Genomic DNA, 27,760 nt, shown 5'->3' on the forward strand with positions numbered 1-27,760 from the left:
TTAAGTCAGAAAGACATGTATAGCTGACAATCATTATACACGCATAATATAGTTTTTCTATTGCTTATCTCATACAAGAAACAGCCAAAACAATGAAAATTACATATTGACCAATGAACCATGAAAAAATAAAGTCAAGGTGACTCGTCAGATGACCCCTGCTAGACAAGACATTTAAATCATAAAATCATTTCATACACTATATCTAGTTTTATATACTAGTATTGCTAAAAGAAATAGACAAAAAACTAAATTTAACATTGACTAATGACCTGTGCAAATTAGACAAATAATAGTTCACAAGACACATAGAAAACTAATGACTAAGCAACACGAATCCCACCATTGGTTTGATCTCGGGTGCTCCTGAAGGGTATGCTGATCCTGTTCCACATATAAATGTAGCACCAATCCTGTTGCTCATGTTATTACAAACCCGTTAAATAGTCCAATTCGGTAGTTCATTAATAGGTAAGTGAGGAAATAACATAATAAAAATAGAAATTTGTTTTCAAGCAGTTGCTTGACAATGAAAATGAGGTCAAGGCCAACAGACATAATACAGACTTTCGTTATACATGTATAAGCCACAAGGTATGAAGCCTCCAGTTAAAGTCAATTACCATATAAAATATCAAGCTCAATACAAATAGCTAACGCCGTAGGATTGTTATCTGTATCTTTCGCATGTCACAGGCACGACAATAAAGCAAGAAGACAAGCAAAGTCATGTACATCGATGACTCGCATCCTGGATTTTAGTTGTATTTGTTGATCAACTTTGAAACAAATTACTCAGGGAAAAGGGTCTTACTTGCAAAAGACAGAACGAAAGATTTTTTTCTAATCCATTTATCAACTTAATATTCTAAAAATAATTTATTCAAACGCCTGTACCAAGGTAAGAACCTTCTCATTGCTTGTCTCATGTCAAAAAAACATTAAAAAAATCTTTGTTGATTTAGTTTTCATTCACAATGCAGAGCATGCTACATGTATCAAGTGTCGATGGTATGTTTCCCTTTTGATTTTTGTTTGGTGTTTTTTATCGATTGATTGCTGTCGAATACGAATGCGTTTTTTGGGGGGAGGGGGACAGGGACATATGGAGCTACATGAATAGTAAGCATAAAATTTCTACATGTCACACAACATGGAAAGGACTATTTCAATGTTTTGTACTTAAATATTTCATTTAAAACTAAATTTTCTCTTTTGAGACTTTATCTTAAATGTTCATACAATAATTTTAATTTAAATTGTATATCATTATGAACGAGCTTCTGGTTTGGAAAGTATACACTCATGGCAAGTTATTATAGGTTCTTGCGGTCTCTTTAAAAATACACCACCACTGTATGTCTCTTACAGTTTTGTTTAAATGTTCTTCCCTGCACATAGTTACTTATTTGTATGTTATCTTCTTGTAGGATGTTGATTCAATGATAAAATCCTGTTTAATAAACCGTATTAGACTCTTGGAATTCTTCATTCTGTTGCTGAAATCTAAAAATAAAATTCAGGGTACAATTTTCTTAAATAATCATCAAATACTACGGTAACCTTACCCATCAGGGTTATTATTAAGGAATTTAAAGATGAGTCCATATATTTAGCACTTCTGACACGTGCAATGGTGAGATTAAGGATTTTTTGTGATTTATAATTTATCATTGCAGTCGCCATGATAAACTAGAACAAAATAAACAAGAGTGCACAGTCGCTGAAATGTCTCGCCTTCTTTACTTATCATTGATATTATGTTGATAGTCCTAAGTATAAAACTTTATTAAAGACTGTCACAAAAACTTAACATTAACCAAGATAACAAAAATAAGACCAATGAACCATGAAAATGATGTCAAGGTCAGATGAACCATGCCAGGCAAACATGCTTCCATACAACAAATATAGTTGACCTATTACTTATAGTTTAAGAAAAACAGACCAAAACACAAAAACTTAACACTGAGCAATGAACCATGAAAATGAGGTCAAGGTCAAATTAAACCTGCACGACTGACATATAGATCATAAAATATTTCCATACACTAAATATAGTTGACCTATGGCATATAGACTAGTATTATATAAAAAGACCAAAACTCAAAAACTCAAAAACTGAACTTTGACCACTGAACCATGAAAATGAGGTCAAGGTCAGATGACATCTGCTCGCTTGACATGTACACCTTACAATCATTCCATACAACAAATATAGAAGATCTATTGCATAGATTATGAGAAAAACAGACCAAAACACAAAAATCTAACTATAACCACTGAACAATGAAAATGAGGTCAAGGTCAGATGACATCGGCCAGTTGGACATGTACACCTTACAGTCCTTCCATACACCGAATATACTAGCCCTATTGATTATAGTATCTGAGATATGTACTTGACCACCAAAACTTAACCTTGTTCACTGATCCATGAAATGAGGTCGAGGTCAAGTGAAAATTGTCTGACGGGAATGAAGACCTTGCAAGGTATGCACATACCAAATGTAGTTATCCAATTAAGAATTGAATGCTTCTTTTTGTAAATTTATTGGGGTGTAAAAGCGTTGACCGAAGTACATTTTGTATGAAGCGCGGAAGCGCTTTATACTAAAAACGTGCGCACGGTCAACGCTTTTACAACCCTATAAAGTTACAAACAGAAGCATTCAATAGTTATAATTACATTTTTAGCTATGATCATGAAAACACGAATTTTATAAATTTTGTATTTTATTCACCTGGAGATTCACTTGTTGTCGAGTATCGAGTTGCGAGTTAAGAAAGTCGAGTTGCGAGTTATAAAAGTCGAGTTGCGAGTTAAGAAAGTCTAGTTGCGAGTTACAAAAGTCGAGTTGCGAGTTACAAAAGTCGAGTTGCGAGTTACGAAAGTCGAGTTGCGAGTTACAAAAGTCGAGTTGCGAGTTATAAAAGTCGAGTTGCGAGTTACGAAAGTCGAGTTGCGAGTTACAAAAGACGAGTTGCGAGTTACAAAAGTCGAGTTGCTAGTTACGAAAGTCGAGTTGCGAGTTAGGAAAGTCGAGTTGCGAGTAACAAAAGTCGAGTTGCGAGTTACAAAAGTCGAGTTGCGAGTTACAAAAGTCGAATTGCGTAAAAATGAGCAAACTAAAATATTATTTTTTTTTTGTGTAACTGTATAACATTTTGGAATGATGATTGCTTATAGAATTGTACATAGTGTTTGTGGTTTGGACTTTATCTGTGTCTCTTGTAAAAATAAAATGGACTAGATAATAACTACGTATAGTATTTTCTTAAGAAGAAGATAGCGTTTTGAAATACAGCAGATGGCTTGCAGTTTAATTTTTTTTAAATTTCATACATAACACCGTCGTATTAAACGTAAAGGGAGATAGCAACTAAACTATAGTACATATATATTAAACACCCCTTCTGCAGATTTCGTTTAAAGTGGTCTTTTTTGGGGGCAGCTGCAGAGCCGGGCAATCAGGGCCGTAGCTACATTGCGGCAAATGAGGCGTTATGCCTCATGTTGGAAATAAAAAAAAAAAAAATGAAACAAAAGATTGTCTTCATATCAAATTGTTTTCACGGAAAGTGTCTTGCAAGAAGCAAGTTCTCTTCACTCTCTGGTGTCGCCCCTGCATGTTTTTCGTGATCCATGTTTCTATTTAACTTTTGCTTTTCAGAGTTGATGGTCTATTGTTTGTACTTCAGTGTCCCGGGTTTAAACGACTCAGAGAAAATACCCAATTTTTCTTAGTATGGATGGTAAAATTGGGTATTTTCTCTGAGTCGTTTAAATCACTCGAAACTAGGCGAGACATTCACAGAAGTGATATAGATATGTATTATAAATATCGAAAATTGAACATTTTAATTAGCAAATATAAAATTAAAAAAATATTTGTATCATAAAATTATACCCATGGGCTTAAGGATAAAATTAGATAGCTGCAATGGTTTAAATCAAAATAAGACCACTAATTTCCCGGTATCAAATTATTTGAAAGAAAAAAAAACGTATTGGCATATGACCTTTTACATTGGAGGGTTCAGACCCTTAAACAGAAAATAAAGGAATATGAGAAAAAGTGCATGGAACCTAATCGCACACAGCGTCAATGCATAGAAAACATACAAATGATCAATGGTCAAAGTTTTTATTCCTGTTCTCCATTCTGATAGTTGTTGGAGGGTCTTCAATAATAAAAGAATCATTAATACCGTACAACAAGTTCAAGATGGTCCCTGGTGTTAACCTTAGCAGGACTAGAACTTAAAGTATAATACTGCCCTCTCAATATATTTAAATCTAATCATAAAAAATCACCAAAGTCAGCACAATACAAGACAAGAACTGACAGACCCGGTATTAATGCTTATGAGAGTTGCAATTTTTGCTTTATCCTACATATTGGTCTTTTTATCTTGTCCCTGAAACCGAAAAATCTTGAATAACACTAAATCTATATTTTTGATTTGAGACCAGAATATTGTCGAAAAAATAGCTAAAAATTATATGCGTTGTAATGTAAGAAAGAGTCCGGGAAACGATCAGAATGCACAATTTTGCGTTATTTTTCTCAGAGCTTCTTGAGCGGCCCCCAGAACCCTCGCCGAAATTTTTTCGCCTCGCTACGCTCGACAAATATATTTTGCCTCACTATCAAAAGAGGCTAGTTACGGCCCTGGCCAATATTCGTTAGGGACCGCAAAATTTATTGTTTGTTAGTGGCACTCAAAATTGAGGATGTTAAAATTATATGTCTTATACATTGGCTATAGAGATGAAGGGGATATGATGGGCGTGAATAAAACCAGTTTAAACTCGCCGCATTTTTGTGTCTGACCTATTTCAGGAACCTTTAGCCTTTGTTGCTCTTGTATATGTTTTAATTTTTGGTTCATCTTTATATTTAGCAGCATAGAATGGCGTCTATATTCTTGATCTATCTAATATTGTGTTTTGAGGCCTGCTCAGGGCTCTCTCTATGTGTGTGATTTTTCGCTGTGTTGTAGACCCAATGACCTTTGGTTGAATTGTATATTTTGATTTGGTTGCTGTCTCTTTGACTCATTCCCCGTTTTTATTCTTTATTTTATAAATGTAGCTGTCAAAGACACTATTGTAAAAACTACATTTGCGCCATTTTACATGTAAGATTTAATTGGAAAGTATAAAATGATTATTGCTACATCGTGATTTCATATTAAGTTTTTTTTTTAAAGTATTGGGTAACTTATTAAACTGAGTCACTTAGGTTTATACTTGAGTTTTATAGTGTTCACATGTTTGATATTGTCAATTATAAGTTATTTTTAACTTAATTAAAACCGGCAAAATAGCATATTCTGCTGGAGCTGGTAAATTAGCCCCGAAGGGAGTCGCCAAAACAGCCACTGCCATATTTTATACGTTGACACGAAATATTATTCTAAATATAAGTCACATACATTTAATTCAAGACAGGACCTGAACTATAAAATCATATACAATTATCATTGTTAAGTAACATATATTCATTTACATTTCGTTTAACATTTAGACTTGTAATAATATACAAATGTAGTTTCCTAAATATTTATGTACAGACACATTCTCAAATATACATAACAAAACAAATTTTGTCTCATTTGAGAGATATGAAAAATTAGCAAAATTACTGAAAAATATCTCCTTGAAAAACAGCTCCCTACAGATCATCTGTGTACATGCTGGACAACTTGGTAATGAAATGTTGTTCATCTTCAACTACATTTCTTACAAATCCTTTAAAATGGTCTCTTGCAATATACAAAGTTTAATATCTTGTCTCTTTCTATATATATATCTAACATTGTTGGGTTGATGTTTAGACGAGTTGTATATACATTATGTACACAGCCATGTATCACCATCATTGATGGCGATCCGATGGATACATCTGTTGTAGGGTTGTCACTGACTCAGACGTACTTATGAATATAATTATTTTCTGTGACTGTATCTTACATTAATGTGTAGGATCCTTTACTATAGATAATTTAGCTGATCTGTAACAATAACATCTTCATGCCTTATATATCATGTACTGTAGTACGCCGCTAGATTAAAACTGACGTGGAAAAGTAACACATGACCAACGAAAGCTCTTTTAAGAGAGCCCAGGTGGTCGTGTGGTCTAGCGGGACGGCTGCAGTGCAGGCGATTTGGTGTCACGATATCATTGTAGCATGGGTTCGAATCCCGGCGAGGGAAGAACCAAAAATTTGCGAAAGCAAATTTACAGATCTAACATTGTTGGGTTGATGTTTAGACGAGTTGTATATATATATATAAACATAGAACGAGTCCCTTTTTTTCCTGTGACCACCTGTTTCAAACAACGCCGGATTTAGTACTGGCTTTACAGTTTGAAATTATTTTTAAAAATAACAGTTTAAATTACAGGTTTCCATTGATTCGGGATGATGTATAAGTACGTTGCCACGTTCAATTATTTTACCTCATTATATAAAACTTATTTTTTCAATCATTATTAGACTGCTATTCGTTTGGGAGGCTTAAATATGTAGTTTCTGTTGTAATTGCCCTACCGTTGTCTAATTGATACCATCCTTTTTTTGTGACGTCACGAAGGTCTAATGGCTGCCTAAAAAATTCACGATCATTCAATGCAGGATTATTATCTATTTCCGTTGATCACAGGACTTTTAAAGTGTTGAAATTATTTTCTAAAGCATCGTTTAACATTGTTCGAAGTTATTTGTTATTACTGGACACTCCTACAGTGTATTCTACATTTGAGACGAGTTGCAGTGGTCCGTTGTGGATGTTGTTTTTTAGGAAAACTCGATTCGTGATTTACGATGGATTTTACTGTTTGATAGACTTCAAAATGTATAACGGTATGGTAAATTTTACTATTTGTTATCAATATTAACATTTTTATTGTAACAAAAGACAAATGAAGCAAAATTTATAAATCAAAACCATGTTCATCACGTCATATCAGAAAGCCCGCGAAAACAACGTTAACGATTTCCTGAACTGTTAGGACATTTTTAAATAATGGAAGTATACATTGATGGAGCATGCAAGAATAACGGCAAGCCATTGGCAAAGGCCAGTTATGGTATATTTTGGGAACCAAATAACATCAAAAATATAAATGGTCCAGTTCCTGAATCTTACAAGCAAACAAACAATACGGGGGAACTGTATGCTGCCGTAAAATGCCTTCAACAAATACACGAAAATCAATTATCAAACATTATCATTAAAACCGACAGTGAATATTTAGTTAGAGGTATAACAAATGACATTGTTTATTGGAAAAGCAACAACTGGAAACTTAAATCTTCCGGAAATGATGTGAAAAACAAAAAACTCTGGTCAGAGATAGATAATTTGTTATCAAATATAAAAGTAACGTGGGCGCACGTTGCTCGTGATTCTGAAATCGGTCAGATTGAAGCCGATAAACTCGCAAAACTTGCTTTAAATATAAAAACGTCTGGAAACACCGTTCAAGCAAATAATAATAGTATCGTGAATGTGTGTAACAACACTGAATGGACCGACGATGAAGAGGAAACTATACCGATGAAGGTTACAACCCCGCGTCGAATTATCTCCACCAATAAATTTCGCAAAAATAATAATAAGGCAAACTCTCCGACTTTCTGTACCATGTCAACACTCAGGAGAATTGAAAGTCTTTTATTGTCAACTTCTGAGGAAGTTTTAAATTTAAATGATGCCCTTAACTGTCATATTGACTCGTCAAACAATCAATTTCAAGAGATGAAAGACAAGTTTGCATCACTAACAAATACGGTTAAAGTTCAAACCAATTCAGCTTTAACCTCCGTCCAAGAAGTTTTTACACAAACACAGCTCATTAAATCGGATATCGATGTAAACAATAAGGCATTTATAAATAAATCCAACAGTTTGTGGGACAAATTAAATGCCGTTTCAAATGAGATTAAATCTGTAAATTTAAAATCATCTCACGTCAACGATTTAACAAAAACTGTGACAGAAACACCAAATCGCAAAAGAGAGGAAAGAATTTCAGCTTCAAATAAACCAACACCTGGAACATACAGCAACGCTGTAAGAAGTGGTTTACCAAGCAGCTCTAATAAGCCAGTTTCTTTAAATAGAACAAATCTAGGTAACAAGCATAATGCTCAAAGTCCTACTTATGTGGAAAAACAAAGGTCACCAATAAATACAAAATACACGGACCGTGAAGTCAACTCTACTTATCCCCATTTTCATCGGTCTTTTGACAAGAAAAACTTATTTCTTATTGGGAGTTCAACTCTTAAAAAGATGTCTCCTAGGAAAATGTCAACTCAACAAATCAATACCAAAGTAAAGACTATCCGGGGAGGACGGATCAGAGACATTGAAGATTGCCTAATTCAGTACATATCAGAAGGCAGACTTGATTGTGTTGATGTTATTGTTATTCATGTGGGCACTAACAATGTATCAGATGGAGACTCTGTTCATGCTATTATGGACGACTTCAAAAATTTGATTTGTACAGTCAGGCAAAGCTTACCAAGAACTAAGCTGGTAATTTCCTCAATTCTACCAAGGCCAACCAATTCTCAAGCTAATCGTACAATTTACAATGTCAATAATCATCTGTTCTCTCTAGAGGAACAACATGTGGAAATTTTGGACAATACTTTAGACTTTCTATATGGAGACCAGCCCAATCTTTCTTTATTTGCAGACCATGTTCACACAAATGTTGCTGGTGCCAAAGTTTTAAGCCACAACATTATCTCCTGCGTCAACAATCTATTTCAATTCTCAAATTGTACATCAGAAACTGAATCAAATTTTCAATCGGTGAGGTCAACAGGGAGGAGATTTATACCATTCAACAACACAACAACTCAAGAACAAAGTGTGTCCAGTCAAACGTACTGGAGGTAAATTTAACCAATAACTTTTCCACTACCAGAACATGTAATTCTATTTTAGGAAATATTGTCAGTATTGTTATTTTGTATTTATGTACTGCAACACATATTCTATCATCTAATTCCAAATCATCTCCATTTACAAACCCTTTTATATTTCCACACAAGTCACTTAATATATGTCACTTAAACATCAATCATATATTGCCAAAGTTTTCTGAAATTAAATATTTGCTATCAAAATCTAACACAGATGTGCTGTGTTTAAGTGAAACATTTTTGTCAGATTCTGTCCAAAACAAAGAAATAGATATTAAGGGTTATGATACAAACAGAAAAGACAGAATTGGAAAATCTGGCGGTGGGTTTTTAATTTATATTTCTAACATATTAACCACAATAAGACGACATGATTTGGAAAATGATGATATAGAATCAATGTGGATCGAAATTATTTTTGTTCATCAAAAACCTATATTAATTGGTAACATTTATAGACCACCAAAAAGTAATGCAGAGTGGGTTACAAAATTTGAATTAATGTTAACAAATGTCGATATTGAAGATAAGGAAATGATTATTTTGGGTGACTTTAATATTAATTTGTCGTCGAGAAAGATTCCAGCTAAATGGTCACATTTAAAAAACATTTTTAACTTGTCTCAAATAGTCTCAGTTCCTACTCGAGTCACACAAACATCTTCCTCTTTGGTAGACCATATTTATAGCAATGAACCACATAATATTCATTTTATATCTGTTCCGAAGTATTCTATCAGTGACCATTATCCAGTATGCATTTCTCACAAAAGAGGGTTAAAATCGAAAAAGAAAATTCATGAATATATTACGTTCAGATCTACTAAACATTTTAATGAAAATGATTTTGTCAATGACATATCACAGTGTTCATTTAATTGTGTATTAGAAATTGATGACCCCGAAGAAGCACTGTTGTCTTTTTTGAATATTTTTACTAAAGTATTAAATCATCATGCTCCACTCATTAAAAAGAGAGTAAAACGTTTGTATCAAAATGAGTGGATGAATGATGAAATTCTAGATAGCATGAGAAAACGTGATTTTTATCATAAGAAAAAAGATATGTATAGTTATAGACTTTGGAGAAATAAAGTCAAATATCTCATCGAAAACTCTAAACAAAATTATTATACCGATATCATAGAACAAAAAAAGAACAACAGCAGTAAATTATGGAAGCACCTACATACTGTCAGCGGTACCGACAATCATACCAGTATAAAAATCATAAGTGATTGTAACAAAAAGGAAATTTTAGAACCAAAAGGCATTGCTGATGTTTTTAATGCTTATTTCACAAATATCACAGATAATCTTAATATAGATCAAAACATCGACAATTCTAGTAGTTGTTTTAACAAACTTGGTGATTTTATATCGGGTCATGTACCAGATGACGTGTATTTTTCTATACCACTTATGAGTAATGATTTTGTGTGTTTACAACTAAAAGCACTAGATGAATCAAAAGCAACAGGCCTTGATACCATAAGTGCAAAATTTTTAAAGATGTCTTCTCATGCTATTTCACTACCACTTTGTCATATTTTTAATTTGAGTATCAAAACATGTATTTTTCCATCCTCATTTAAACTGGCAAAAGTCATACCAGTTTATAAGAACAAAGGCTCAAAACAGGATGTTTTTAATTATAGACCAATTGCAATTTTACCACTCATTTCTAAAATCCTTGAAAAACATGTGAAAACACACTTAGTAAAATATCTTAATAAATACAAGTTATTGTATAGAATGCAGTCAGGCTTTCGTGCAAACCATTCTTGTCAAACTGCTTTAACAGCTTTAATTGATAAATGGCTTAAAGCCATTGATGATGGCGATCTTGTTGGAGCAGTATTTCTAGATCTAGCAAAAGCCTTTGATCTTCTCAATCATGAACTGCTTATTCAAAAATTAAACAAATACAAATTAGCTTATACTTCATTACGTTGGTTTACATCATATTTGACTGACAGATATCAGAAAGTATCTATTTCAAATACATTTTCAGACGTACAAAAACAAAAAACGGGTGTACCTCAAGGATCCGTATTAGGACCGGTGTTGTTTTTAATTTTTATTAATGATCTTCCTTTGTCTAATCCAAATCATAACACCGATTTATTTGCTGATGATAGCACCATATCAGTCATTGGACAAAACAAAAGTTGCATCAGTCAAAAACTTAATACGGTTTTACAAGATATTTTTCGCTGGTGTGATGACAATAAGATGGCTGTAAATGTATCTAAAACGAAAGCTATATGCATTGGATCTAAACAAAAGCTTTCCGTTACATCAAATGAAAACATTAATCTTGCTTTAAATGGACAACAAATTATAGAAAGTACATGTGAAAAAGTTCTAGGTGTTTTTATTGATGCATCTCTATCTTGGTCTTCTCATATCGATTATATAATCAAAAAAGTTAACTCTTCTTTAGCTTTACTAAAAAGGATAAAGAAATATCTAAATCATAAAGCTAGACAAATGTACTATAACGCTTACGTTTTACCTCACTTAGATTATTGTTGTTCAATATGGGGAAACTGTAATAACTTTCTATTAGATAGTTTACTAAAACTGCAAAAAAGGGCAGCAAGAATAATTTTAGACGAACATGATTACACCAAACCTTCAAGAGAATTATTTCACGAATGTAACATTGTGCCAATCACACAAAGAATACTTTATCACAAATCATTACTAATGTATAAGGCAAAACATGGCTTAGCTCCAGAATATATGTCCAGTCTTATTGTATCAGCTTCTGCAAACCAAAAATATAATACGAGATTTTCATCCTCAGATAATTTTATTATTCCAAAACCAAATACAGAGTTGTATAAGTCTAGTTTCTCGTACAATGGACCAACAGTGTGGAATGCTCTTCCTAATTCAATAAAAAAATCAAATACAGTATCCGAATTTAAACATAAATACAAATCTATGTACTTTTAACATTACCATCATAATTTTACTGTAATGCCATATCATAATTGTTTATTGTATTTTAAATTGTACATAATCTTTATTTAATTTATTATTATTGATGCATTGTTTATTTGTAATGTAATTATTATTGTATTAAGAGAGCCTTATTGAAAATTGGTGTAATCCAAATGAGTTACTCTCTCTAAATAAAGATATTATTATTATTATTATTATCCTGGATCGGTTAACTCGCAACTCGACTTTCGTAACTCGCAACTCGACTTTTGTAACTCGCAACTCGACTTTTGTAACTCGCAACTCGACTTTCCTAACTCGCAACTCGACTTTCGTAACTCGCAACTCGACTTTTGTAACTCGCAACTCGACTTTCGTAACTCGCAACTCGACTTTCGTAACTCGCAACTCGACTTTTGTAACTCGCAACTCGACTTTTGTAACTCGCAACTCGACTTTCCTAACTCGTAACTCGACTTTTGTAACTCGCAACTCGACTTTTGTAACTCGCAACTCGACTTTCCTAACTCGCAACTCGACTTTCGTAACTCGCAACTCGACTTTTATAACTCGCAACTTGACTTTCTTAACTCGCAACTCGCAACTCGACGATAAGAAACCCTCATTCAGAGAGAATACCTGTGCACTTTATTGTGGGACCACGTGCTATCATGAATGAAAAGTTTTATTGAGTGATGTATTTGGTCACGGAATAACACGTAATGTGCAGTTAGTCAATCAAAATAAAGTATAATGATGAAACATACATCAAATGTAATTATTTAGTTATAATAAGAGAAAATTTAACATTACAAAAAATATTAACTTTTTTTTCAAGTGGTCACTGAACCATGAAAATGAGGTCAAGGACATTGGACATGTTACTGACCGAAAGTTCGTTACATGAGGCATCTATATACAAAGTGTGAAGCATCCAGGTCTTCTACCTTCTAAAATATAAAGCTTTTAAGAAGTTAGCTAACGCCGCCGCCGTAGCAGCCGCCGCCGCCGGATCACTATCCCTATGTCGAGCTTTCTGCAACAAAAGTTGCAGGCTCGACAAAAATTTAATAAATACATTAGCGGTACCATTTTTTCTGCACCAGATGCGCATTTCGACAACACTTGTCTCTTCAGTGATGCTCGTGGCCAAAATATTTAAAATCCAAAGCGTATATAAAAGATGAAGAGCTATAATAAGTTAACCCTTAAAATTAGATCTATGAATATTTTTCAGTCATTGCTATAACATTGTCTTTATTATCCATAGTTCATGGATGGAGTATGATGCATGCACATATATTATTTTTTAAATTCTGTATTTTACTGATAAATATACTCACTTTTATAGTCAACATCACACTTTTACACTAACAGCATCAACTGCAGGTGAGACACAGAGTTCTGTGGATCCATTTAGAAAATGTTCAATCTGTGTATCCCTATGAAGATTTCTTGTTCCCTAGTTTGGTAAAATAATTAAGCTCATTAGTATGCAGAGGAAACCAGTTTTTACAATTTTAGATAAGTTAACGGACAATGATAACGGATAAAAATTTATGAATATAGCAAAGTGGGCTAAAACAAATATGACAACCAATTCTTTTAAATGGATTTTTTAAAACTTTGCTATACACTGTAGGCTGATAAGACTTGAAAGAAATTATTTTGCCCAACATGCCCAGAGCATGAGGAAAATTAACTCTCTGCAACTTAAAATGCAGGAACTAAATTTTGTACAAATTAAAATAATCAGCTGCGCCATGAGCGCATGATACGCATGTCGTCTTGTGTGATAGTTTAATGCAATAATCATAAATATTTTTTGAGAAAGTTTTAAGCAATAACCATATATTGTTTTTGAGATACAGAGGGACATATGAACCCAAAAAAACTAAATATCACTAAAATAAAATTTTGAATTAAAACCAAAAAGTAAACAGATCTTAAGATTAATGTTTCAAAGAAGTATGTAAAGTTTTAAGCAATAATCATAAATTGATTTTGAGATACGGCGTGACATGCATGTAAAAATACCCTCCCCCTTTTTTACAAAATACTAAATAACTAAAAAATGAAATTTTAAATCATCACCAAAAAGTATACAGATCTTAAGATCAATATAACAAAGAAGTGTGTAAAGTTTTAAGCAACAATCATAAATAGATTTTGAGATACGGCGTGACATGTAAAAATACCCTCCCCCTTTTTTACAAAATACTAAATAACTGAAAAACGAAATTTTAAATCATCACCAAAAAGTATACAGATCTTGAGCTTAATATAACAAAAAAATTGTGTAAAGTTTTAAGCAATAATCATAAATCGTTTTTGAGATACGGCGCGACATGTAAAAATCCCCTCCCCTTTTTTTTTCAAAATACTAAATAACTCAAAAATGAAATTTTGAAACATCACCAAAAAGTATACAGATCTTAAAATTAATATAACTAAGAAGTGTGTAAAGTTTTAAGCAATAATCAAAAATTGTTTTTGATATACAGTGCGACATGTGAAAAAAAAACCTGTTTTAGTTACAAAGTGCCGTAACTCAAAAAGTTTTAATCTTATTTTGACCGAAAAGTATACAGAGCATTTGACTATCATAAGAAACAACTACAATAAGTTTCGTGAAATTTGGATAAGTTGTTCTCAAGTTACGGCGCGACATGTTTACGCCGGACAGACGGACAGACGGACGGACACCGGACATTTGTATAACATAATACGTCCCGTCAAAATTTTGACGGTCGTATAAAAACGTAAAAATGAAGCTTTGCTGTAGTAAAATATAAACTTGCGTAGCAACAGATCAAAATGATTAGATCTATTCGTCAACTCCCCCCCCCCCCCCCCCCCCCCCCCAAAAAAAACCCATCAAATTATTGTCCCCTTAAAACAAAACAACCCTTACCATGGCAACCATAAAAGAACCATTGTAGTAAAGTTACAGATTGCATAACAACATACACGGAGACAGATTATTTTAAGTGACACAGTTTTGATGGCAACATCCAGTGGCGGATCCAGTAATTTTCATAAGTGGGAGGGGGCCGCTGACTGCCTAAGAGGGGCCTCGCTCCAGTCAAGCTTCGGTGATTCCCTTTATAAGCAAGCAGGATTTTTTTCCCATAAAGGGAGGATGGACCCTCCCTCCCCCCCTTAATCCGCATCTGACATCATTTCGGCAATTCGCAAGAGATTCACTTTTTATCGAGTATTGAGTTGCGAGTTAAGAAAGTCGAGTTGCGAGTATTGAGTTGTGAGAAACGAAAGTCGAGTTGCAAGTTACAAAAGTCGAGTTGCGAGTTACAAAAGTCTTGTTGCGAGTTTTAAAAGTTGAGTAATAATAATAATATAATAAAAACTCATTAGGATTAAAAATTCAATAAGGCTCTCTACATACAATATCAACTACATAAATGAATAATTTACTAATATACAAATGTAAACAATAGATCTAAATAAACAAACTATAATTACAACAACAACCAGGTGCTCCGCAGGGCACATCTTTATACGACCGCAGTGGTGCAACCCTGAACGGTTGGAGAAAATTTGGTCACAATATTGAAGCTTCATACTGTCTGAATTTGGATTGTGATCGAATTTTTGTCATAATTAAGGTTTTTGTCACAAAATAAATGTGGCCAGAGATCTAACAAATCTACTATACAATACTGCGCAATTGAAGGCTTCTTCTTGAAATTGTTCAAAATTCGAATTTCGAAATTTTTTGAAAAAAAAGGAATCCCTTAAAAAAATTAACCCCCCCTAAAAAAATCTTATTGAAACCCCCTTTTTAAGCAATAACCCTTCAACTCAATCCCATCATTTCCCTTGTAGTATGGAACCTTGAATTACGATTTCAGAGAGATTCATTCACCTAAACAATTTTTGTTTGGAAACTAGAAACATGCTTCTTTTTTGCCCTTTTTTGGCCCCACTAATTCCTACATATTTTGGGCAATTATTCCATAACTTAATCCTAGCCTCCCCTTTGTTATGTAGAACATTGTGGTACAATTTTAGAGAAGTCAATACAATTACACACAATTTATTGTCTTGGAACTAGAAAAATGCTGGCTTTTGGTCCCTTTTTGGCCCTTTATTCCTAAACTTTTGACCCATAACCCCGTAAAAGAATCCAAACCTTCTACTTGTGGTTTTAAACATTGTGGTACAATTTCAGAGCAAATGAAATACTTATACACAAGTTATTATCCTTACTAGAAAAATCCTTGTTTTGGGCTTCTTATTCCAAAACGGTTGGACAACCATCCCCAAAATCGATCCCAACCTTCCTTTTGTGGTATTGACCCTTTAGAAAAAAAATCATTAAGATCTATTTTTTTTAACTAAAGAAACTGTCCGGAAACCAATTGGGCTTCGGACGACGCAGACGACAACGACATCATACCATTATACGATCCAAAAAAATGTTTGAGGTCGTATAAAAAACACCTATAGTATATTTTTTTTTATTTCACTGGATAATGAATTCCACGCTTTTGGGCCACTAAAAGAACCAGATGCTCCCCAGGGCACAGCTTTATACGAAAACAAAAACTCCCAAAATCAATCCCAACCTTCCTTTTGTCGTCATAAACCTTGTGTGAAAATTTCATAGATTTCTATTTTCTTATACTAAAGATATTGTGCAAAAACTAAGAAAAATGCTTGTTTTGGACCGTTTTTGGCCCCTAATTCCTGAACTGTTGTGACCAAAACTCTCAAAATCAATCCCAACCTTCTTTTTGTGGTCATAAACCTTATGTTAAAAGACGTAGGTCCGGTAAGAGCCGATCTTGGCCTCAATTTTCAAGTTCATCTGACGAAATATTTTAGACACTTTTTAAACACTTGAGTGTCTATTTCAATTGATTCAATTAGTTTTTGTGAAAGATTTCAACTGATTAAAAAAATCTATCAAATTCGCCAAAAATCGTCACTTTTCAGATGGTTTTGGTCAAAAATGAAAGTGGCCGCATCCGTGTTCATCCTCAACCTTTATATATATTATGTATTAGATCTATCATCAAATACAACTTAAATTTCAATATTATGGATGAACACGAATGCGGCCACTTTCATTTTAGACCATCTTCGCTAGCCAAGGGTTACGATCCACTCCCGCTCTCTCGTAACCCTTGGCTAGAGAAGATGATTTTAGACAGAAACCGTCTAAAATTTGTCTAAAATGCTGAAATTGTGAAGATTTCAGTAATTTAGCGTGACTTTATGATGCTAGAACCTGATATATGTGCATTGTATTGTCAAAAACAGCCCATATTTATGTACCAGAATCATTCTACTTTCCAATAGATCTAAATGGCTTAACGATTACATTATCACAATTTTGTAAAACTGCTATATTTTGGGGCCAAAAAGGAGTCTTACCGTACCTACTACTTTAATAGAATTCTGTTTACTGAAAGTTCTTGTGCGAAAATCAAGTAAAATACTAATTTGGGCCCTTTTTGTCCCTAATTCCTAAACTGTTGGGACCAGAACTCCCAAAATCAATCCCAACCTTCCTTTTATGGTCATAAACCTTGTGTTTAAATTTCACATGATTCTATTTACTTATACTTAAGTTAAAGTGCGAAAACACCAAATGTTTTCGGACGACGACGACGACGACGACGACGCCAACGTCATACCAATATACGACCGAGACCACAATTGTCTGTTCTTCTTCGCTTCGTTGTTCACGAATATAGTCCCTAGTGTTTACTCGTTTAAACTAATATATGTTACTTGTAGCTTTTCTTTTCATTTAAAGTACCTAATACAATACCAAAGAGCTTCCAAAACTTAAAATTACTGGAATTTATTACAGCTTTGTGTTTATTAACTTAATTCTCTGGTTGATGAGCTCTTTTGTGGCCGGTAACAGAGTAGAGAGTAAAATCACAAAAATACTGAACTTATTGCGGGGTTCACACCTTGCCGATTATTGCTCCCGTTTGAGATCAGACAGCGATACGACACGAAAAGTGAAAAAGTCGGATTAGTATCCTCAATTATCTGGAATGTCCTATTATTGTCTGAACGCAGTCGTTTTAGTTCGTAACAGATTCCTACTGGTCGGGAAGGGTCCGAATAGTTCGGCAAAGCACCCCGACAGTTAGGTGCGTCCCGTAACATTCGGGGAAACTCAGCCGATTTTTTTCTAGTCGGATTACAATCGTGCCTATGTCGTGACAGATTCTGCTGTATCGGATCGAATTCCTAACAATGTTCTGTGTATTCGGGACGGTGTCCTGTGGAACGGGAATGATCTGGAGAAGTCCCGACAATAACAGAATACAATACGACTGAGACCAGACAAAGCCGTTTGCAATGCGATAGAGCGGACCGTGATAGGATTACGTTCCGACAGTACCTGATCATCCCGATTATGCCGACAGTTTTCGAACGGATAACTTCCGTCAGCGTCGGTTCACTGTCTTGTCACTATCTGATCTCTGTCGGATTACATTCGGTAGAATCGGGACGCAGTCGTGACAGACTCGGTCGAATTTTACCTGGCGAAAGATACAAATCGAATTTCCATCCACGATTCACAGGATCTTGATCAGACTTTTGACAAATTTTAATCGGGAATGGTCCTGTCAAGGACGGCAGTAAAAATCGTGAATGTGTGACCCCAGCTTAAGGTCGTGATAACGTCGCTGTGAGATCGTAACGCAATCTCTCCGAATAGAAACACGCTTTCGCTACGCTCTCGCAACGATTGTACAGCGACCTTTGCGATCTTACTACGATCTTAATGCGCTTTCACTACGCTTCTACCACGACCTAATTTCGCCACGACCGCACCACGATTGATTTGAACATGTTTAAAGATGGCCATGCTCTTCACGATCTTGAAGATCTCACCACAACCGTGGTACGACCTTACTGCGACCTACACGAGCATCAAAATTTGCATTTTTTTCACAGATCGTAGTGCGATCGTGGCTTAGTGGGACTGGGGTATAAAAGAAAACTCAATTCGAAACATCCATAATCACATGGCTAAATCAAATAACAAAACGCATCAAAAAAGGGATAGACAAGAATTATCAACTTCCTATTTTGGTGTCTGTATGATCTATAAAATATATAACTTTCTCACTGAATGTATACAAAGAGGGTAACCAAAGATTTTGCGACGATGCAAATATTAAACTTTACAATATAAATAAAATCTTTAACCAACGAATTCAAATAGCAAAAGCTATGCAATTAACAAATATATACTCATATGCTTCATGTAAATTATTTAACAATGAAATACATTAATTATGAAATTTGAAGTTTTACCAAGGGCGCTAATATTTAATTAATAACACTGTCTACCACACAGCATTTCGGGGACACTCCCTCTGGTATCTTTCTCCCTCTTTTATATTTTGATCAGTAAGGTGTTGAAAAGTGTCATCTTCTATCCTATCATCTTTAAAATGTTTAATTTGAAAGATTTGCAGATTAAGTTCTACAAGAGCACGTTGTATAGCAGACGACATGTTGCCAGTATGAAAATAAACCCGAAAAAAATATACATGTTTTCGGTTATTTTCGGAAGTCTACCACCACCACATAATGAAAAAAGGCACTGAAAGTAATTGATTAACCACCTATAGTATAATATTTTTTGAACCAAACATAAAATATTTGACCACTGATCATAAAGTTGTTTGAACTGAACATAATATTTATTTTACTGAACATAATGATCAGTCTACAGAACATAATATTTATTTCACTCAACATAATTATAACAGTTCTGATAATAAAGTGCTGCACTTTAGCGCATGATACGCCCGTTGCTCTTTTAACTTGTTTTTAAAAGTGTTAGTTATTGTCCCAAAATTGGAAAATCCCCCCTTTTTTAAGCATAAAAATTCATAACACGGAAATGTAAAATTTTAAATTTATAAAAATTGAAAGGGAGCTTACATCAATAGATATAAACAATTCACCAAAGTGTCATGGATATTGATGAAAGCCTTTTTGAGTTATTGTCCGAAGTGTTAAAACTCTCCCTTTTTTATGAATAAAGCCCCATAAATCCAAAACTTAAAATCTGAAATTTATAAAAATTGAAAGGGAGTTTGCTTACATCAATAGATATAAACAATTCACCAAAGTTTCATGGACATTGGTGAAAGCGTTTAAGAGTTATTGTCCGAAGTGTGGACAACGGACCCCCTTTTTTTTATAAATAAAGCCCCATAAATCCAAAACTTAAAATTTGAAATTAAAAAAAAACGAAAGGGAGCTTACGTCAATAGATATAAACAATTCACTTAAGTTTCATGGAAATTGGTGAAAGCGTTTTTGAGTTATTGTCCGAAGTGTGGACGACGGACGGACAGACGGACGGACAACGGTATACCATAATACGTCCCGTCTAAAGACGACGGGCGTATAAAAAGTGTGTTTGACCATATATTTCGGTTTCTGTAATCAACATAATGAGAAATCTACATAATATAATAATATGTTGACAGAAGATATTTTCAAAAGTACCTGAATATAAAGACAAAAGTATATTGATTAAAGTGCTGAATATAATACCAGATCTGCACAATATAATGATTATTCTACTGATCATTATGATGTTATTGCTCAACATAATTGTTATACTACTGAACCATGTGAACATAATAAAAGGGCACTCATAATCGAGAAAAAACGCTAAAAATAATTAAATTTTCACAGCATATACTAAATACGAACAACGAAAGACAGCTATCACAAATAGATTCTGGGTGTATCTGTGACTGGGAAATGTGTTGGTCTGGAACCACACACACACAATAAACAGTACGGACTCTGACTCTGGGACTAGCTCTTGTAACAAAAGACGACTCTGGTGAGCGCGATGTATAATTTAATAAGTTCAGCATGGAATACAATTGTACAGAGTTGGGACTGCTCAGTGTAATACTAAATCCAATTTGCCACATCAAAATAACAACATAGTTTATATAACAAACCAAAACTACTTGTACTTGACAAATATTTCTCTAAATGAGTGAGAAAATTCAAATAAGGGATAACAGAAAAATTAACACATACATGTAGATAATAATTAACAATTATAGAACATACAGACTTATTTATGTGATAAAGCCTTGACTTGTCAAATACGAATAATCTGAGACTACTATAACATGTGTTATAGTAGTCTCAGGAATAATAAATCATTTTGAAGTAAAATGTCGCCATTTAAAAAAAATAAAATTAAAACATGAAATTATATTAGCTTAATCTTCCAAACTTGACTTAAATCTTGCACAATAAAAATATCAAAATCCCTAGTGAAATATTGCAAATATAACAAAATCACTGGTTTTACAAAATCTTTAACAAAATGTCCAAAAAGTATCAAAATAGTTTTTTTTCCATTTTTCCACTGTGACACAACTATGGCGTTCCATATTCCTTGTCTGTCCTATTATATTCATATATGGTATTTGAAATGAAAATAAGCACAAAACCAGTCATTTTAACAATTAAGATCCTATCAAGGAACCCTTTTAAGGTGACTATATCAGAGACAAAAACAAAATGTATACAATAGATATAAAAAAAGAAGATGTGGTATCATTGCCAAATAGACAACTCTCCACAAGAGACCAAAATGACAGAAATTACCAACAACAGGTCATCGCACGACCGTCAACAATGAGCAAAGTCCATACCGCATAGTCAGCTATAAAACTTTAAAGGCCCCGAAATAACAATGTAAAACGAGAAAACTAACGGCTAACTCATGTACAAAAAATGAACGAAAAACAAATTGAACACATAAACAAACAACCACTGAATAGGTATACAAGACAAAAAGAAAAAGACAGTACAAATTATTTTAAGAATCTTATCTAAAATAAAAATGAAAATAATCCTCGTACAAAATAAATATTTATATATAAAAAAGGTGACTAGATGCTCTGCAAGGGTAATTAGCATATTTCGAATTTTACTTAATATGTTTTTGACCAGCAATTTAAAAAAAAAAAAAATACATATTTGAACAATAAAACAAAAAAATTTTCATCATAGGATCGGGATATTGTAACTTGATAAAGGAATTCGAATGTGAAATGATGGTAGCTAACCACGGATCCAAGAAAAGACACGTATTATATGTCAATAAACACGATATTAAAATAAGAAGATGTGGTATAATTTCCAATGAGATTTCTGTTTACTACAAGCTATAACTACTGGAAGAAAAAGCTCAAGTAAAATTAAATGTTATCAAGGATTGGAGAGGCCTTGTTATCTGAAAGACAGAGAAAACAACATGTTTTTTTTTTATATCGGGAACTTTTCAATATTCCCAATTATAGAAACCGACAAATTAACGAAAAAGTTTTCTTTAAGTGAGAACAACATTTTATCAAACCATAATTATTTATATCTTCAATATAAAAAGGAGATGTGATAGGATTTTCAAAGTTAAAAAATAAATGGATTTAAGCAATTATAGTCGGCAATAACAGGTTCCGACATGAAAATAAGAATTAATACACAAACTGACGGCCTAATTCATAATAAAAAAAATTACGAAAAACATATATGACATACACGAAAAAACGACAAACACTGAACTACGGGCTTTTGACTTAAAACAGGTACATACAGAATTTGGCGGGGTTAGAAATGTCTGTGTGCGCTCATTTCTAAAAAAAACCCCAACCCTATCACAACACAAGACCAAACTATAAAAAAAAATCAGTTGAATGATCGGATCATCATTTAATACTATCAATGACGATATCAGATCAGGTGCGGGATCCAAACCACGGAACACCCTGAAATTCCACAAAATAAAAAAAAATCGAAAAACTTCAATGGGGTTTCAATCACCAACACTCCCTCTCCCCTCATGCCTGATCCGCTAAGTCAGACTCAACTTTTGAGTGTGTAATTTAGGTATAAAAAATTGATTACAAAACAAAATAACTAACTGATATTAAATTGTAACAGAAAAAGGAGAGATAATCATTCCAGACATGTGTTGCAGCATTGGATTACAGTAGTTTTAATAAACATTTATATGACAGAAGTATCATGGAAAACATAAACTAATCATGAATGTGGCAGAAGAGATAGTACACGGTTTATGTTCTTCTCATTGATATTGTTCAGAAAGACTCAGAGTGATTGTACAGTAAACTTGCAAGCGATTGTACAGTCAATAAAAATATCCGACATGGAGAAAATGAATATATTTGGATTTTTACTGGAACACTGACTTCAAAACTTTCAGACAGGTACGAATATATATCAGAAAAGGTACATGTGGAAATTCAGGTAGCTAATATTGATTTTTCGTTGTTTTTTTAGACATTTTTCGTCGTTTTTTTTTATACATTTTTGATCCCTGTTGTGTGGCAAATTTGATCGTTTCACACATCATGGAGCTCCATCATTCTAAGGAAAACGTTTGGATGCACATAGCTTTCTTATTATTTTATTGGTTCTTTATGAGAATATTTAAGCTACCAAAACCTGAAGCAGAAACGTTACATAGCTATATATAGTAACATAAGAGTTCATCAAATTATCTTCAAGCAACTTGTTATTTTGCAAATGTCGGGGCCCCTTTTGACAGTCTCCCGAATGACCAAATTATTAGAAAACCGTACAGTTCCGTTTCCACACTATGGTACTGGTCTCTCCGAATAGAATCACGCTTTCACTACGCTCTCGCTATAATGATACAGCGACCTTTGCGATCTTACCACGACCTTAGTGCGAACTCACTAATACCTGATTCCACCACGATTGCTTTGAACATGTTCAAAGTTGTATACGCTCATCACGAACTTGAAGACCTCACCACGACCGTGATACGACCTTACTGTGATCTTCAAGATCGCGCTACGATCGTCAACATTTGCATTTTTTCACAGATCGTAGTGCGATCGTTGCCTAGTGTGACCGCAGAATTACACTTTATTAGTTGAACAGAGCCACATGAGCTTAACAAAAAAATATTACTTCCCTTAGCCCCATATGTTTACCATTTCCTGGTAACAGGACTCAATTTGGCAAAAAAGAGGGAAAGTGCAGAGTTTATAAATTAGCCAAATTATGTTTAATAAAAAGAAATAATATAGATATTCAGACATTTAAAACTTTTTTTCAGTCTAAAAAAAACAAATAAAAATAGTGTTCAAAAGTAAACTTTCGTTAAAAAAATATGGATTATTTGAAGAAAAAAAACAACAAATTGCACACATTTAAAGAACATTTTATATATAAAACAGAATTTACAAATAATTTAACATAAAACAGATAATGTTTATCTGTTTATCTTTTAATACAAAAGTTATGTATTCCTGTCGACAGGAAAAATATGTCCACAAATCCGAATTTTGAGCGTCCGTCGTCGTTAACTTATAAACAAATTTTCTCCTCTGAAACTACTGGGCCAAATTTTACCAAACTTAGCCACAACCATCATTGGGGTATCTAGTTTAAAATTTGTGTCCGGTGACCCGCCAAACTAACAAACTAACAAAGATGACCTCCATGGCTAAAAATAGAACATAGGGGTTAAATGTATATTTTGGCTTATCACTCTGAAACCAAAGCATTCAGCAAATCTGACAAGGAGTAAAATTGTTAACTAGGTCAAGATCTATCTGCCCTGAAATTTTCAGATGAATCGGACAATGGGTTGTTGGGTTACTGTCCCTGAATAATTTTAATGGTAATTTTAAGGAAATTTTGTCCGTTTTCTGTTATCATTATGTTCACCAAAGTAAGATCTACAAAAAAATCGACATGATTGAAATGGTAAGTTGGTCCCTTAAGGAGTTATTGCACTTAATAGTCATTTTTTTTACCAATTTTTCGTAATTTTTTTACAAAAATCTTCTCCTCTGAAACTACTGGACCAAATTCAACCAAACTGAGCCAAAATCATTATTTAAGTATATTTTTATATATCTGCTCTAAAAAATTTCATATGAATTGTACAACTGGTTGGTTGGTTGATGTCCTCCAAACGGTATTTTTTTAAAGAAATTTAGCCGATTTTGGTTATTTTCTTGAATGCTTTCATATATAGAGATAAACTGCAAATAGCATTAATGTTCATCAAATTTTAAAAGATCTACATATAAGTCAACATGACCGAAATGGTCAATTGACCCCTTTAGGAGTTATTGCCCTTTATAGTCAATTTTTAACAATTTTCATTAATTTGGTAAATTTGGGTAAGTTTTTACAAAATGTGTTCCTCTGTAACTAAAGGGCTAAGTTCCTTACAGATAGAGAAAATTGTAAGTAGCAAGAATGATGAGTAAAGTATGATCTACGAACAGATCACAATCACCAAAAACAATTTTGTCATGAATCCATCGTTTTCCTTTGTTTAATACACTCATAAAACGAGGTGCGCAACACAGGCTCTTAAGAGCCTCTAGTTATACTTTATTGAACTTTTGATGTCGTCCCTTAGGCCGTTAGTTTATTTCGTCTTGATTGTTTCACATTTTTTTTGTCGTGGCCTTTTATAACTGATATACAGTATGGGTATTTGTCATTTTTTGTCAAAGGCCGCACGGTTGGTTATAATTGATAATACTACTTCATTGATCTCCAATTGATAGTTGCCAAATTGGCAGTCATACCACATCTCCTTACTTGTTATGATATTGTATACATTTTTCGTACATGACTTTAAATTTCGCGTCCTGTCTAAACAATATATGAAATATTAGTCGCTTGACATTAAAAGCAAACAAGTAACAATCAATCAATTTAAACTCGTGTTTAATAAGTAGAAAATCAATTAATTTTTGGGGTTAAAAGGGGGAGGTGGCAGGAGGTCTTTGAATGTAAATAGTGTGGCCTGGTAAGAGCTGGAATCAATAGGCATGCTTAGCGACAAGTTAATACTTTTAAAATAATTTAAAAAATCCGCAAAAAATCGTGCTGCCCCATTCCCATCTTAGAATAACAAAAGGTTGTACCCTTACTGTTATTGTCCGTGTGTTTTATTATTTATCCAGCTAGTTGTCCATATAGTGTCCTTCTAAGGAGGCAACTGTTTAATATTCGGAGGGGGGCCTTGATAACTACAAAAATAAATGGTTTGTTCTGTGGTAGTTTCAAAATACATAACCTGACTTACGATGCATTGGAAATAAACTCTGCAGGTCTATTCGAAAGTATTAGATGGCAACAGATTCTTCATAAAATTCATTTTTTCCACAAAAAAAGTCGTGAAACACTTCCGAAAAGTTCATATAATAAAATTATTAATATTATTTAAAATATACTTGAAATGTCTGAAAAAGGGTTTCATTTACCTTGAGCTATATTGTGTCAGATACACATACCTCACTTTTATCACAGGGCAGCAACTACATAGGGGCAAATTTTATGCTTACGTTATAATTTTATATATACTCAAAATTGGAATAAAAAAGAAGTATCAATTTAGATATTTCTCATCAGACTCGTTATTTTTCCTTAAATCTTTTATTTATTTATTTATTTCAAAGTCTAATTTTCTGTCAACCAATGTATTCGCTGATACTGTTTTTCTCTTTAGCCCTTTCTAGCCTATTTTGCTGCAATATACTTGATACATAATTTTCTAAAGTTGTTATTTTACAATTTTTTATGCCTCAATTATGGGCATTATGTTTTCTGGTCTGTGCGTGCACTCCTCCATCTGTCTGTCCCACTTCAGGTAAACGTTTGTGGTCGAGGTAGTTTTTAATGAAGTTGAAGTCCAATCAACTTGAAACTTAGTAAACATATTCCTTTTGTCTTTGTCTGAGTTGTCATTATAGATGGTCCTAGCTGTCTTTTTTAGACGGTCCGACTTGTCCCAGGACGGACATGTTCTGCAACAAACTAAAATGCCCCAAGTTTGAACACGTTATTTGATTTTGTGATCACCATACTATAAACCAAATGAAATGTGAACTACATTGATATATTTCGTAACTTTTTACCTTAAAAAATCCTGGTTCTATGTAGATTTGGAAGTTGTCGTCAGCAAAATATTAAAACACCGTTCATTGCGGGCTTCCGTTGTCGTTGATTTCTATATTTTATGCAATGTCAATTTCATCATGAAAATACTTTCTCCGCAATCAGGGGTTCATTAAGGGATACACACAGTTTGATATTAATGCTAATAATATATAACAGTTACGATTTAAAAATCAATTTTAATTTAGGTTGCAGTAAGAAAAAAAACAATATTAGGTCAATGTCATAAAGATATAAACTTTTTAGTATTCTGAATAAAACTGGGGAAAAGGAAGGGCGCATTTAAATCTTGCCCTATCCCAGTTTCGCAGTCTCATACATATTTTTTGTATGAGGCTAAGAAACTGGGGAAGGACGAGGTTCTACCGAGCCCTTCCCCAGTTTTGCGCCAAGCACAAAAAAAAGTTTATATTTTTCTGACATTGACCTAATATTGCTTTTATACTGCAACATAAATTAATAAATTGATAGCTATTCAAATCGTAACACAAACGAAAGACTTATTTTCATCCCTTCATGGACCCCTGATTGTGGAGAAAGTGTGCCATGATGAAATTGACATCGTACACAATAGAGCTTTGTTACAATATTTTATATAAAATAAACACAACTAGTTGCAGTATAAAAACATTTTATATTTTTCTGACATTGACCTTATATTGTATGTGTAGAAGTACTTAAAGATGACAAAAAATTTCAGTACTGAAAAATGACTGAAATTTTCAGTACTGAAAAATGACTGAAATTTTCAGTACTGAAAAATGGCTGAAATTTTCAATACTGAAAAATGGCTGAAATTTTCAGTACTGAAAAATGGCTGAAATTTTCAGTA

General features: G+C 33.5%; 2 protein-coding genes and 1 long non-coding RNA gene across 3 annotated transcripts in view; 1 reads left to right on the forward strand and 2 right to left on the reverse strand.

Annotated features, from left to right (window-relative positions):
• Nucleotides 1-27,760, reverse strand: part of LOC139501253 (uncharacterized) — a 599,145-nt gene that overhangs the window by 96,594 nt on the left and 474,791 nt on the right. The window lies entirely within an intron of this gene.
• LOC139501038 (uncharacterized) overlaps nucleotides 1-27,760 on the forward strand; it is a 65,746-nt gene that overhangs the window by 21,765 nt on the left and 16,221 nt on the right. The gene's annotated exons all lie outside the window — the stretch shown is intronic.
• Nucleotides 484-26,982, reverse strand: LOC139501039 (uncharacterized). Its single transcript, XR_011658439.1, has 3 exons — nucleotides 26,889-26,982; nucleotides 13,251-13,369; nucleotides 484-1,506 (listed from the first exon to the last, which is right to left on the reverse strand). It is a non-coding gene; the product is annotated as an uncharacterized lncRNA (long non-coding RNA).

Source organism: Mytilus edulis, chromosome 13, assembly GCF_963676685.1.
Source record: "Mytilus edulis chromosome 13, xbMytEdul2.2, whole genome shotgun sequence".
Lineage (NCBI taxonomy): Eukaryota > Metazoa > Mollusca > Bivalvia > Mytilida > Mytilidae > Mytilus > Mytilus edulis.